The sequence below is a fragment of the Theropithecus gelada genome, chromosome 3 (assembly GCF_003255815.1).
Source record: "Theropithecus gelada isolate Dixy chromosome 3, Tgel_1.0, whole genome shotgun sequence".
NCBI lineage: Eukaryota > Metazoa > Chordata > Mammalia > Primates > Cercopithecidae > Theropithecus > Theropithecus gelada.
In genome coordinates, this window is record NC_037670.1 from 161,392,045 (window position 1) to 161,407,866 (window position 15,822).

General features: G+C 37.0%; 1 protein-coding gene across 6 annotated transcripts in view; it reads left to right on the forward strand.

Annotated features, from left to right (window-relative positions):
• CHRM2 (cholinergic receptor muscarinic 2) overlaps nucleotides 1-15,822 on the forward strand; it is a 153,197-nt gene that overhangs the window by 7,825 nt on the left and 129,550 nt on the right. The window lies entirely within an intron of this gene.

The window sequence follows — 15,822 nt, forward strand, 5'->3', positions numbered from 1 at the left end:
CATAGATATGAATAGTACCCCTCCATTTTATTGTATCAAAGAAGTTGTAGGCAACTTCACAGGCTAAGTGCTAGTTTAAGTTCAAATTTCCAGCACACGGACAATGAGTAACAGCAACAATAAAACTGAGGATCTACATTTTTAAGATCAGTGCAAATACACAACAAAAACTATGGTAGCAAGGCAGTCTTTTGAAGCTATCTGTATTTATTGAGCTCAGAAAAGCAGGACCTCTCTTTTCTGAGGCTGAGAATCCTAAATACCCTTGAATATTGACCTCGTGGCAGAACTGGGCCCACTTTTTCAAAAGTCAATATTCATAGTCACCAGGTATATAGTGCTTTAAATAAGATTATGAATTATGTAAATATTATCTTCTAAGAAGTCATTTAAAAGAGATTAATTCACAGGTTGGATTATCTGAGATACTTTATTCCTCTTGTAAAGATGTTGAGTCAGGCTGGGAGTTAGGCCCAGGAATCTAGATTTTCAACAAGCCCCTTCCATGATACTGAGGTGGGAAATCACAGGACTACATTTTAAATAACAGATTGATGAATTGGAATGTAAAAGGCATCAAAGAGGAAAGAAGATAGGATGTATAACTCAAATGTCACTGCCAATAGTACCATATGTGTTTTCCATTAGGGCTGGGATGGAGAGCTTTGTTGTAGCCAGAGACTTTTTGATTTGTTAAGCAAATTCTAGTGTGAACAATGAATAACAATTCAGGACAGCTATAGATTAAGAAGCATATCTTTCAATGTAGAGGAAACCTAGATACCTGTGTGTTTACATGGGACACAGTCCCATCTGCATACAATATATCCTTGGAGTTAAATCAGTCTCAGCTATTTAAGAAATAAGTACTTGATTTCTTTTCTATTTCTTGTTTTATTTTTTTCTTCTTAAATTCCTTTCATTAGTTTAATATCTTCACAGATCATATATATCTTCATGATTCCAGAGCTCCTCTCTGCATTCTTCTATCTGGTGTTCTATGTAGATTCTTATTACTAATGTAGCTGGATCAAGCACCTGGACTTCTTCCTCTTCTTTCTCAACTGTAGTGGAGGAGTCAGGGAAAGCCAGAGAATTGTCTTAAATGTTAATGCTGATACATTTCACTGTCATTGTTGCAAAATGTTGTTGCACTATGATGATCCCAAGTAACAGGCGGATACAATACCTCCTCTAGGAATAAGAAAGTTATGATGACCTTTCTTGATGTTATTGTTCACTCTTAGTCATGCTGATGATTCTTCTGTTTGAATAAAGCAAATAAGCCATTCCTCACTTCCTCATTCATGCCAAGCCAATGAACAAGACAGAATCACGTTGGAAAACAAGCCCGTTATTTCTTATTTAATTAACTATCAAGGATCTCTTTAGGAGGAATGTGATTGTGAGCTAAATAATTACCTGAAGCCTAAGGTTTCTTCCTTTCTATAAAAGATAAGCACGGAATAATTTGATTGGTAAAGAAAAAAATACATTTCGCACCCTGTTTTACATTGTTGAACAAGATGAAGACTTTCTAATACTCTGCCTTGCTTGGCACTGTTACAAAGGGAAGAGCTTCTACCGTAACCAGCATGAAAATAGAAAGTGATAAGAAAATTCTACTTAATTGTGTTCTTTGGAGAGCATCAGGGCATTTGGTTTCATTTTAGGGAGAAGATAAAGAGCAGCCCCAGGGCCAAAGCATGTTTCCCAGACATGCCTACCGTTTTCTTGCTTTATCCTCAAAATTACTTTTCTATCAGATTTTATCAGTGGAGGGGGCAGTTATGTCTTCACATGTAAGCCTAAATAATAAAGACTTTATTTTTCTTTGTGCTATGCGGAGGATGGAGGTAGTGAAGGCAGGAGGAGGGGTAGATGATACAGGTTTAATTTCTATTCTCTCTGGCAACTGGGTATCATTCAACAGTAAACAAGCAATCTCAGTTTTGCTTTACTTTAAAATAAGCCTGCCTGGATATTTTCCATGACTAGTTATATCCATATTAGGGGAAATTTCAGAATTTGGGGTGAGATACTCTTCTGTGACAATAATAATGGCAACAAAAAACCATGAGATGACAGCTGCTGTTTTTTGAGTGTTTACCAAATTTTAGAACCTATGCCATTTCTTTACATGTATTGTTTCTATACCTCATGCCCAATTTATGTGATAAATTTATTCCTTTTTCTTTCTAAATCTTGAAACCGAGGCTTATTGACACTAAACAACTTATTCTAGGTCTAAGAGTGAGTATGTGGCTTTCGGCATTATTCCCAAATCTAAGGTCAAAGATCAGCTTTTAATGTTTTTTTGTTTTGGTTTACTATACCACAAGAAATTCTTTCAGAGGGTATCTCAATATATTATTTGGCATCTAATTCTGATAAGGAAAAAGAGAGAGAGAAGAAAATGAAATAGAAGCAAATCTCACTTCTAGTCAGTGTTCAGAAAATGAAGTCATGAAAACAGACTTCATGGTAAAGGAATCAGTCTTAGGTGAAGTTTTAGAATCTGTCTCCTGGCAACTAACCTCCTGGCTTAGTATAATTTATAGGCTTTGAATTTAAAAGTGCTTGAGCCTTCATAACTATGAAGCTCTTTCTAGGCACAGAGGTGGAAAAAGTCTCAGCAAGTCTTTCAGGTATGAAATTTCCAAGGCATACAATATTTATTGATGCTTATATAACATATATATGTTGCAACATTTCTGTTGATTAGGAAAACATTAAGTATTGGTAAAATGTCATTATTTGATCTCCTTCTATTTCATACTGTAATATCTCTTTCCTTCCTCTGCAAAACAATTGCCATTACTTAACCTTAACTTCTGCATTACAGATGCACAAACAAAAGGCCAAAGAGGTTAGATGTCCTAAGGGATAAACCTGCTTGGAATAATTCTGTTCCTGTTTACATGTCCACTGTTAACTAATCACTTATTTGTATGCCCCCATACCTTCTGGCAATCATGACTGTCTACTGGTAAACGATAACACCAGCTAATTTCTTTTCCACAATTAATTGAAATTTTACACTCTTACATTTCAATATCAGTCAATATTTTCACATACTGACACTTTTAATAAAGGATTATCTTTCACAAGGGAGCTGTAACAGGGCCCTAATTAATTAAAGTGATAATTACTCCTCTCCCACGCAGTTTGTTAGTTACATAACACATTCTCCAGGAAATTCACATCCTTAGCATTCCTCTTTAAATTTCTCTCATTTATAAGGAGATACCTTGGCTTCTATCTCTGTAAGAATTTACTGAAAACTCAAATAATTTTTATCTTCTAGCATTAGGAAAAAAAGGCGGCCATCTTTATTTTCTAGTAAGTTTTCATATTCGAACCAAATAAAATGAGATTTTCTTATCATTGAAATATTCAATTTGAATCGCAGGGGTCATTTTCATGGGAAAAAACCGAGGTTGTCAAATGACTCCCCTTTGCTATTCACCAGCTTATTCCAGCTTCTTCATCACAATGCAAGTTCCTGTGGTCCATTCCTCTTGGATTTTTTTTTTTTTTTTTTTTTTTTTGCACTTCCATTCCTCAGCTACAATTGCTCTTGCCTCTCTGTAATTTTTCTTAGTGCGTAAGGTTTGTTACATTTTCTGGTACGGTTTAATTCCGTTATTTTAGTAGACATGGAATCTAGAGTATTGACAATTATTGGCAGCCTTGCTCTCTTCTCCTTTAATAGCTATTGCCCCTGTTCCTATATGACTCTAAATTCATTCAGTTTATTCCCTAAGACTTGGGAATCCAGATCATTGAAATCACTGCACCAAATATTGGTCAGATTTGCTAAAGATCATTCCTGTTTGGTTTGCATATTTTAATTAAATTACTGTGACTTACTCATTTCACTTGCAGTAAACATTTGACTACATTTTAAAATTATTATTTTTCCCAAACTCCTGAGTGTTCTTACTTTATTTTTCTAATACATGGGAAAATGAAATTTGATACCAAGATGTCAGTTATCTAAAATTCAATTAGCATTTTTTCTGTTACTATATATAATTATTGAAAGACTCCTTTTTTTTCTTGCTGCAGTAGTTTTTTTAAATAGACTTTATTTATCAGACCAGTTTTAATTTCACAGCAAAATTGAGAAGAATAGTTTTCATATACCTTCTGGCCCCATACACACCTGCTCCTTTCCACTATCGACGTCCCCCACCAGAGTGACACATTTGTTTCTATTGATGAACTACATTGACATATCAGTATCACCAGAGCCCACAGTTTACATTAGGGTTCCTGCTTGTTGTTGGGCATTCCCTGATTTTGGACAAGTGTATAACAGTATGTAGACACCACTGCATGCATGTAGCATCATACAAAGTATTTCCACTGCCCTAAAAATCCTCTGTGCCCCTTCCATCTATTTCTCTCTTTGCCTTAACTCCTGACAACCACTGATTCTTTTATTGTCACTATAGTTTGCCTTTACAGACTGTCATGTAATTGGAATCATACAGTTTTTTTAGAATGAATTCTTTCACTTAGTAATAACTTTCTTTCACTTGGTATGTAAATTCAAGTCATTTAAGGTTCCTCCATGTCTTTTCATGGCTTGATAGTTCCTTTCTTTTTAGCACTGAATGATAGTCCATAGCATTCATTTTTCTTTGTGATTTTCATTAAATCAGTAAATGTTTTGCCATGCTTCTTGAAGATGATTAGAGAGTTTTTTATTTTTGCCATTATATTATTTTATTCTTGTTTTGTATTTTCTCTAATCTTACATTTCCATATTCTTAAGCTCTCTAGAACTTTCTAAAAGTGATTACAGAACTCATGCTCTGAATATTTTAATTCTCTTTTTCATTTTCCTTTAACCCACCATATCCCTATTTCAGTACTTAGAAAAGAGTACTTAGCATCTTAAAAGATGCACTTTCTTAGCATCTTGCAGTTTTAATTTAACTGTCTTTATTTTCCCGTGAATATATATTTTACAGGATTTTTAAAATTCAGACAAAAAAACCTTTAACTTCTCTCTCCTGAAAGATTTAAGTGGTTTGTTTTCCAAGTTTGGACAACTATTCTATTTCTCTGAGCGTGTAAATTCAAGAAGAGGAGAGGAAAAAGTATTACAGGGCTGTTTACTTTCCACTTCTCTTTCTCACATCATCTTCTAACCTTCAGCAGCCATGGCTATGTTGAAACTAAGTTGAAAAACTGAAAACCTAGTTGAAAGACCATTTTATGCAAGACCATACTGACCCCTAAATAACCTTTAAATGAAACACCATAAATCTTTTTTGTTTTACCAATAGCAGACAGAGTATACTTGTTCCTATTTGAGAAGTAAGGGAAGTCCTAAGAGGTTCTTAGTATTCCTCTGAGGTGTTTTCTCTATCCTCTGCCTTTAGGAAAATCGATACTGTTTGAATATTGGTCTAGTCCCTCCAGCTATTTAGACACTGGCTTTACACATGGAAGCTAATGGAACCCACTTATTTAACTTGACAATCTAACCTCTTCACATACCTACTCTTTATCTTACACTCATACCTTATATTCAACTCCTTTATACAAGATTCTTTTGATATTCTCCGGTTTCATTAAAAGAAACCTGCTCCATAAGGACGGGACTTGTATTCCCTCCTTTCTTCCTCCTCCCCTTTCTTCTCTCCCTTCTGCTCCTCCCCCTCTTCACCCTCCTCCTCCTCTTCCTCTTGTTTCTCTTCTTTTCCCCTCCTCCTCGCCTTCCTTCTTCTCAGCATTGAATTTGATGCCTGCCTCTATTCTTGGCACATAGCAGAGCTCAATAAATATTTATTTAATGATATTTTATGCTAGTAGTCTGCTAAGAGTTCCAAGTTTCCTACTATCCCAATCTGCTTCTTCTGTTGGTTTCAAAATACCAAGTTATTCTGTCCTGAAATAGCTCAAAGAAACTCTTTCTAGGTAAAATTTTTCTTTGAAAATAAAACTTCCTTTCTGATAAATGTTTCCACTTTCGAAACCAATATTTTATCTAAGCCTGAGCAAAATTTACTCTAGGCCATGCTTATAGGTATATGGTAATATTTTGTTTAAGCTGAATCTAATTAATCTCAAACACATGCACTTTTAAAGAGACAAGACTTGTTTACGCATATCATACATGTTAAAAGAAATTGTAGCCAGCTAAACATCGCATATGATTTAAACAGACTGTTTTTTCTCATATTAGGGATGGATTTAGTAGTTTTCTATTTTTACTTGACCCTATGTAAAAGATAAATGAAAAAAGATGAAGAATAATATACCTCATGAAACTAAGTAACATTCTGGATAATTTGCCAGGCAATATAGTCTTAGCCTTACTCAAAAGGGGAAGGAGAAGTACTACACGTAGGTGCCCACTTTCATCTATTCTCTTACTCTTTCATCTGTTAGGAGGGCTTAGAGTTCCCTCCTAACAGCACCACTTCTGCCTTAACAGTTACAGTAGACCTAAGCTCCTTAGCAGCAGGGATCTTCCACTCATCTTCTCCACCTTCTAGTGAGCTTAGAAGGAGAAGGTTTTGGCATCTTTCCCTGTCTTGAGCCTCTGGTGTCTCCCAAAGGGTACTACAGTTTCGGGCAGTACAAAGTAGTGGATAAGTATATTCAGTTTGGAGACAACTGTGTCATTGTTAGTTTACCTTTAATATCCTCACCTTCATGGATTTAAAGATTTAGTGGGGTGTCCAACATCATCTAGTCTGATGCCTTTATTTTAGAGTAAGGCGACTTACTAAGGGTAAACATAGTCGTAGCTTATTATGTGGGTGACAGTGATCAGAAGTGACAGAAACAAGATTTTTAGTCTGAATATCTTGACAACCCATTGTCAATTTCATCACCCTACAATGATTACTCCTATGGAAGGCTCCACATGATTATTTTCAATCTTAGACTTTTATTCCTTCTAAGAAAGATATGAGGCTATCAATATTCTTTGTTATTCTTTCTGGTTTGTGTGGGACTTTTGATTCTGTTTTTCACCTTTCCTCTCCTGTTTCCCTGATGTTTTTCAAAGGAATCTTACAATTTAGTGGTAAGATTTTGTTGAAAAGGCTGGATTCAAACATAAGTGATTGTCAAAACTTTAATGATGGGTATGAAATGACGCCAACCTATCAGAACATGTGTTGGCCACTGTGTTATTCTTTGGGTCCCTGCTGAGAATCAATCCGGGTTCAATAAGCTACTTTAATCTTGAAAGCGTCTACTTTCTTGCTTTCCAGATGTTTTGGAAATATAATCTAGTAATTTTTCCTGCTGAATTGCCTGTAAATGATTAGGGTTTTCATTAATCATTGCAGTAACTACTTGGAGTAATGTATTTTAAAAAGCATAATCTTGCAACTTTACATGATGGAGAATAATTGAAAACTAATTACACGACGAGTTTGTTCCCTGGAGATGTATGACAACTTCAAAAGCTGAAGAAAGAATGATGGATGAACTCTTTCATAAAACGACATCAAAATCTGCTTCTATCTTTTGCTTTCCCAGTTCCTAAGGTCATTAGAAAACTCTGTTGTCATGTTGAATGCCAAATTTGCAAAAATTGTTTGTGCAGTGTCTTTAGAGTAAGAAAAAAAGACAAATTAGAAAGCCGTATTTTGATGTCATCTCTCCTAATTCTGTCAAAGTGTTTTTCTTCCAAATAGCAGATTACTTCATCCTAAAGTCTTGATAAATGTAATCAGCTTTGCCATAAATGTTTTCAAAATGAAATGCCTTTTTTTTTTTTGGTTGTCTTTTTTGCTTTGTTTTTTATCAGGGGAAAGTGGAAGGAGAAGCAATTGGTGGTGGGTTGAGGAACTGGTGTTTTCTGAGACACTGAGCATTTCATAGTCCAGAGAAATTCACAATTAGGTGATAGAATGTGCTCCCAGACCACTGTCACTTACACTGGGAACGTGGTGTCCTCCTGGGGAATGTTGGGAAGGCACTTGCAAAGCTATTTTAAGAGGTGTTTGGAACTGTGAGATGACAGGGAAGTATAGGAGAACATGCCAGAAGCCTTGTTTGTAAATACTGTATTCTCTTTAGGGGCTACTCAGTGGCAAAATCAAAAAGATGTTTTGCCAGACGATAAAATGGCTCATCTTTACTTCCTAAGAGAATTCCACATCCAGTGAAGATCAAAACTTAAAATGAAAACATTTTAACGACTCACAGAAAATCAGTTTTTCTGTTTGTTTGGTTGTTGATTTTGTGTCTTTCCTAGTGTGAGCTCCCTAATCTTATAGATGAGCTGATGCTATTAGTTGCTACCAGTAATCCATCAGAACACAGATGGAACTTTGTCAGAGAAACTGTATTTGATAAGGCTGAAAGATAATTTGCTTCAATCTTTTTAGAAAATGTTTTGTTCCTCTTCATAGAGACCCAAAGGAAAAAGAATTTGGATGGGGATGGCAATTCTGTCACAGTTTATCATCCCTCCTTAGCAATGGACCAAAGAGAGAAACAAATAGGACCTCAAAAATTTCCCCCTTCCTGGTCTGTGACAACCCCGAAGATTCCAAAAAGAGTTGGAGAATGGCTTGCTTGCAAAAGTGAGCAGGTCTCACATATTCCCTTCAACTCCATCTCCTAAAAATAATTTAAATTTCAGGGGTATGATCTGTATAGCCACATAAAGAGGACATTGTCCATACTTAAAACTGAGAAAGATCCATCATTCATGTCAGTAACATTTTCATCTTATTATTCTGCCTTTTAAACTTACATTTCTGTCCCCCTGCAGTATTCAGTCAGTTGGTTATTGTATATAAAGAGCATATAAGTGCTTTATAAGCAACAGACATTAATGCACTAGAAATGGTTATTTATTCTTCACCGTATATTTCTGCAGACTTAGTTACATACAGGTACTATACTAGACATCTAGAATACAAAGGTGATTCATCATAATTCTAGCCTTTACAGTCTGTCCTGAGAGATCAGATGAGGAAAAAACAATGATACACAATATACAGGTGATAAACCAGAGACATTAAGACTCCTCGAATCACAGGGAAAAATTAGACTAACCCAGCTGAATCTTGGTTTAATAAAGCACTAGAGTCAGTGGGGGTCTTATTGAATTGAGGGGGGAAGAGAAAGGACTTAGCAGAAGAGGGTAGAGCATGTACCAACACATAGGAATGGAACATTCAGAGTCCTGGATGTTATTCTCAGTAGCTACAGCCTAGGGTGGTTTTGGGGAAATGGAAAGGAAGGCTGAAACATAGGTTAGGCCAAACTGTGAAAGAGTCAGTACGCATCCAAAGGTCTATACCTATCCTGTTGGCTACCATAAGCAAAATCTGTCATCGAAGGGAAACATTTTATGTTTAAATCATATGCCCTACACCATCCTATTTCACTTGACATTTACCTAAAAAGGTAATTAAAAATCCGGGTAGAATCATGGATAGATTAGTTAGATTGGTCAAATGGCAACATCTAGCTTATGATATCTGCCAAAATTGTAGTACCTTGTGTTAAGGAAATGGGTCCGTGAAAACACCAAGTGACAGTTCTCTAGTTTTATGTGACTTCTCTCCATTCATAACTTCAAACGGTCTGGGCTTTGGGTAAACAGTAGCCTCATTCATATGTGTACAGTAAAGGAAGTGCCCAAAGCACTGAAAGAAGCCAAAAATTTACCCCATTGCTTTCTGACTCCTCTTTGAGAAGAAGACTCACAGATTCTTGCCACTAGTATACTTCAAAGTGTAATTTCTTGTAGATCTGAGGCAAGGTGTGTGAAACACAGTGCCCAGATATCATCTGGTATGGATTTAGGAAACTTGATTTTATGTAGTGGTTCTAATTGAAAAATTCTGAGCCAGGCACAGTGGCTCATGTCTGTAATCACAGCACTTTGGGAGGCCAAGGCAGGTGGATTATTTAAGCCCAAGAGTTTGAGACCAGTCTGGGCAACATAGGAAAACCCTTCTCTACAAAAAATACAAAAAAAAAAAAAAAAAAAAAATCTAGCCAGGCATGGTGGTGCACACTTGTAGTCCTAGCTACCTGGGAGGCTGAGGGGGTGGATAACTTGAACCCCTGGCAGGTTGAGGCTGCAGTGAGCTATGATTGCACCACTGCACACTAGCCTGGGCAACAGAGTGAGACCCTGTCTCAAAAAGAAAAAAGAAAATAAAAATTCTATAGCCCATCATGCCTCAAACATACCTAGTAGATTGGGTGTCTCGGTTGGGGTTTCAGAACATATATCCACCACTTCATCTTTCTGTAAGATGCAGGCCAAATGATACAAAGTAGCAAATAAGTAGTCGAACAACTCAAAAGATCTAGTGTACAGCATGAGGATTACAGTTATTAACAGTGTATTGTATTCAGGGTTTTTGCTAAATGAGTAGATTATAGCTGCTCTTGGCATGGGACAGTGAGACTGCTTAACTCTGTGAGATGATGGCTATGTTAATTTATTCTACTATACTAACCATTTTATTATATGCATGTATCTTGTAATATCATGTTGTATATCTTAAATATACACACTAAAATGCATTTTAGAAATGCTTTGCTTAAAAAACCTTTACAATTTGCAATGGATTAATGCATCCATCACCTCATTTGCTTTTCACAAAAAAAATCCCACAGGATAGTAACAATGCATTGAGGACATTTAGAATTACCAGTCTCTGGTGACTTGTCCAAGGTTACACAACTTGAATGAGAATCCAGATTGCCCCACTCTTATACTCTTGGGTTTTTCATCCTTCCTCACAGTGATAAGGATGAAATCTCACTGTGCCATTGCCAGAAATACCCTGAGTGTGTGACAAAAGTTAACAGGCACCACCTCACCCATAATTAATTCTCCAGAGAAGTGAGTTAAGAGTGATGAGTCCAAACTTGTCTCTTGAATCAACTCACCCTCAAAGAACAGAGAATTCATTGTGAAACTCAGAACCTCACTGACCATGCCTCAGAAGAATTATTCCATTTCCCTCCTGAGGAAACCAAGTGTTCTCTCAGAAAAGGAGATAAAGAAATACCTGCTGCTGGATCTCTGTGAAGCAGTTCCCCCTTTTGGGAAACTTAGGGTTTTATATATTTTTTAAAATTTTACTTGAAAATGTCTTGTGATCAAATGTGTCCCCATTTTACATTTGAAGAAACAGATGTGAAGAGAAAAAGTTCTCTCTCCTTGTAGGCACTTTGATGGCTACCTTTGATTACCGAGAAAACCTTAGGTCAGGAGTCTTTGGGAAGGCAGAGTTGGAGTAAAACTCTCTCTAGGATTTTCAAATCCTCAGGATTGAACATTAGCTTTCTCCTGAGAGCCCTGAAGGCAGCTCTCTGAGACTTCCTGACAGACTCCACTTTCCTCAGGACTGAATTAGCAATTCCCATTCTTTTTGCTTCCTTCCCCTGGCTCTGCCAGATGTGTTGCTTTGCCCTGCTATATTAAAACAGGAGAATTTTACCTGGGAGCTGCCATGCCCATCGAGTCATAACTTAGTCCACGGGCCCCTATCATGAAACCTAAGAAAGGCCTTATTGTCTTAAAATAGACAGGAGACAAATTCCCCTCTTCCCTGTGATATCTGCTAAATGTACCTGTCCCTGCCCATTGCTGCACTGGGGAAAGGAAAGATACCATACATCTAAGCACCTGTCTGATTTAATCCTTGCTTCAGCCTATGGGAAGAAATTGACCTGTTGTTGGAAGCTGTGGGAATTCAGTGAGAAATATTTTAGCAGGTTTTCAGAAAGGAATTACATATGTGAATAGGAATAACATTTTTCAAGTCACACCAATCATCAGCACTCAACCTGTTGGGCAAAAGGTCTCTGTGGTGGGGAATGAGTTTAAGAAATGAGGGATTAGCATTTTCAGCTCAGGCTGTGTGTTGATGAGCCCCTTGCCTCACAATTTCCCTTAATTTAACATGGAGGATGATCTATTTTATGTCTTTCAGTGGGAAATCCTAGGAAGAGTTATTCTTGTTAGTAAAATGAGTCAGGAACTGCACAAAGAATATTGGTGAGCTTGTTCCAATTAAAAGTAATTACCGATTCAATCACGCCTGTAAATCCCATCACTTTGGGAGGCCGAGGCGGGTGGAACACGAGGTCAGGAGCTCGAGACCATCCTGGCTAACACGGTGAAACTCCTTCTCTACTAAAAAATACAAAAAAATTAGCCAGGCATGGTGGCGGGCGCCTATAGTCCCAGCTACTCAGGAGGCTGAGGCTGGAGAATGGTGTGAACCTGGGAGGCGGAGCTTGCAAGATCACACCACTGCACTCCAGCCTGGGCGACACAGTGAGACTCCATCTCAAAAAAAAAAAAAAGTAATTACCGATTCAAAAAAGAACTTTTCTATCATACAGCTCAATTTGTACTGTCCCCATTTCTTTCAGAATTATTGTTCTTGAGTGTTGGTGCAGTATTCAGTATTGGTGGATAGGTGATTTCTGAGGGAAGGGCTGGAATTGTGAGGTTGCTTGTTCAGGTTTCACTGGATGGCTGGTGCTTGGTGAGTGGCTCTGCGAGCACTGGGGGAACCACTTCTTACGTAAGGGTCATTTGACTTTGAGCTCCTCTTGAGCCAAGAAAGAGAATAATCCCTTTGTACTGGTTAACATTTACTGCTTTCACATTTTTTTCATCTATTGATCCCTTTACAATCTGGGTGAGGTGGGCATTATTACTGATATCCAAATGAGGAACAAAAGTATTTAAGGGTTTCCCAATATTAACTGAAATGACAAGATAGAACCAGGACATAAATCAACTTTTCCAACTCAGATGTACCACACCTTACCACAAAGGGTGATTCTCAGGACATAACCCAAGCTTGAGGTTTCTTCATTTCTAAAATGTGTAATACCAATGCCTGTACTTATTTTGAAAAATTACTCAGGAACAACAAGAAATAAATTTGGAAACATTTTGTAAACACATAAATGCTATACATACGAGGTGTACTAAAATGATAATCACTATTTGCAATGATTTAGATTCAGATAGAACCTCCAACTCTATTCATTTGGTTTGTTTAGCTATTACGGACTGTTGCAGGAATGATGTTTTTTTCTCTATGTTGAGTATATTTTAAAAATATGTTTAAATTTGTTAGACTTAGTTATTCCTGTTGGACTCAGAGATATTTCACAAATATAAAGCACAGACAGGAGACCTCGGCTGCCTCCTCCGTTGACTAGGATTCTCCAGGGAGGAACAGTCTTCTCCCTGCTATAGCACACCTTACCACATTCAGTTGTTATTATTTTCTATCCATCTCCGGCATGAACTTTACAATTAATTATTCTATATATATATTTTTTTCTAACCTGGGATCCTATGTCAAGATTATTGCCAAATTATCAAGGCAGCTCCTTCAAAACTGAGATAATACATTTCTAATCTTGGGAAGAGTTAAGAAATGTCTAAGTAGTTTGCACTTAAATATGCTATCTGACAGTTGTGACTTGTATCCTGCTGAGATGGATTGGGAAGGTAACTAAAATGTAATCTAAGGAAAGGCGTGGGCACATGGACTCCGAACTAAAACGTCACCATTAACACTTTTTCATGTCACTAACACAAAGCATTGCACCACTGTGTGTGTACTGCTAAGAATAACTGATGTATTGATCGTATATTCTGAGGGAAAAGCCATCTGAACAGAAATGGTTCTGTGACCACTGGCTACCTTTCAAATTAAGTAGTTTTCCTTTGCCGAATTTCAAAAGAATATTTAGTACTCAAAAGAAAATTGCCATGTTCTGCAGTAGTGAACCTTGTGACTCAGAGGCAGAAATATAGGCAGAAACAGTCTATCAGGAGTGTTCTAGGGAGAAGCCCCAAAAGACTGCCTTTATCCTGACAGCCAGAAACCACCCGTTGAGCTCCAATGAGTACTAAAACCCTATTGCGGAGGCTTCTAGCCTGAAGAGGATGCAGTGTGGTTTGCCCAAGTGAGGGAGGCTATGATTGATGGTTCTATTCAAAGACTGTTGCTAGTGATTAAAACTGACTTTATTAAATACATATTAAAGTCCAAGTGTGTGTATATGTGTATGTGTGAATTTGTGTGTATGTGTGTATGTGTTTATGTGTGTGTGTGTATGTGTGTATATGTGTATGTGTATGTTTGTGTATATGTGTATGTGTGTGTATATGTGTGTGGTGGGAAGGGAATTCTTAAATTTGTTGCTTCCTTCTGCTACATTCATCCTCACTCTGTCTCCTTTCTCTCTCACCTTAGAAAATGGCACAATGATCCACTAATTGCTAAGTTCAGAAACTTAGCATTTATTTATTTCAAAATACACTTTTAACCTTAACATAGTTTTAGAATTACAGAAATATTGCAAAGATATTTCAGACAATTCTCATACACCCAGCACCTCATTTTCTCTGTTACTAAGATCTTACATTCATATGATATATTTGACAGAATAAACCAATGCTGAAACATTGTTATTAACTGAAGTTCACACTTTTATCAGATTTTCTTAGTTTCTACCCAGTGTCCTTTTTCTGATTGGTGTCCCATCCAAATGCCACAGTGAATTTAGTTGCCTTGTCTCTTTCATGAGGCTCCTGGATACTATGACAATTTCTCAGACTTTCCTTGTTTTTGGTGACTTTGACAGCTTTGAGGAGTTCTGGCAAGAGGTTTTGAAGAATGCTCTTAAATTTTGGTTTGTCTGATGTTTTTCTCTGGTTAGAATGGGGTGATAGGGTTTGGGGGATGAGGACTACAGAAGATCAAGGGTATATGCTATCAACATGACTTATCACTGATGATGTTAAGCTTGATCATCAGCTTATCTGGCCAAGATAGCATTTGCTGTGACTCACATTTGATTTCTTTATCACACCCTTTTAAAGGCCTTCAATGCATAATCTGGAACTTCTCACCTCCCCAGTCTCATCTTGAACTGCTGTCTGTTTCAGTCAGGGTTTAGCTACACTTGTTTGCCTTTATGTTTCTTGGACATAACAGGCCTTTTTCTGCCTTAAGGCTTCTGCTTAGAGTATATACCCTATATTTTTCCTTTTATATTAGCATTTCATCCAGCCACTTCCCCATGCTTAGCATAACCAGCATCTTATTATTATTCAGTCTGATGATCTACCACTCCTCTGAAGTCCTTTCCCTGTGAATCCAGTCTGAAATACTGGCTTTGATTTAGACGCCATCTCAGCACCTTGTCTGTTTCCTTCCTAGAATTTAATACAGTAATTTATCCAACTTTTACTTTATGTTTTTGATATCTCAGGAGAAGGCAGAAACAACAGCTGTCTAATTTACCCCTGGGGCCTAGAACAGTATCTGTTACATAATAGGTATTAACATTGGTTGAGTGGATGGACCAATCACAGTATCTCAGAAAAGAAGCAAGCTCGAATTTGAAAGACAAGGAAAGAGGTGCTTACACTGGATATTTATGATGATAATTTCTATTTAGGGAAATCCTTTTTGCCAAAATTAGTGAAGTTGGTGAATTGTGCTTCCTTTATTTAACATCAGTTATTTTTCTTGCTTTGGTTGATACATGAATTGAGAATAAACTTTAAGACGATAGAAAGAACAAAATTTATTTTCTGTGACACACAAAGGAAAGCCATTCTATAATTTTTCAATGAGCTTGCATTGGTCCCAGTTACCTTCTCTGGATTATCATACTTGGTGGTCTCTGGACATATAGATAGTGCAAACCAGTATACAAAGCTCAAAGACAAGAAAAAAATGATGATTCATGGGATGAACAGAATGATATTGATTCTAAGTCTAAAAACAACCAAAGCAAACAAACAAGTGTTAATGAGTTCATTTG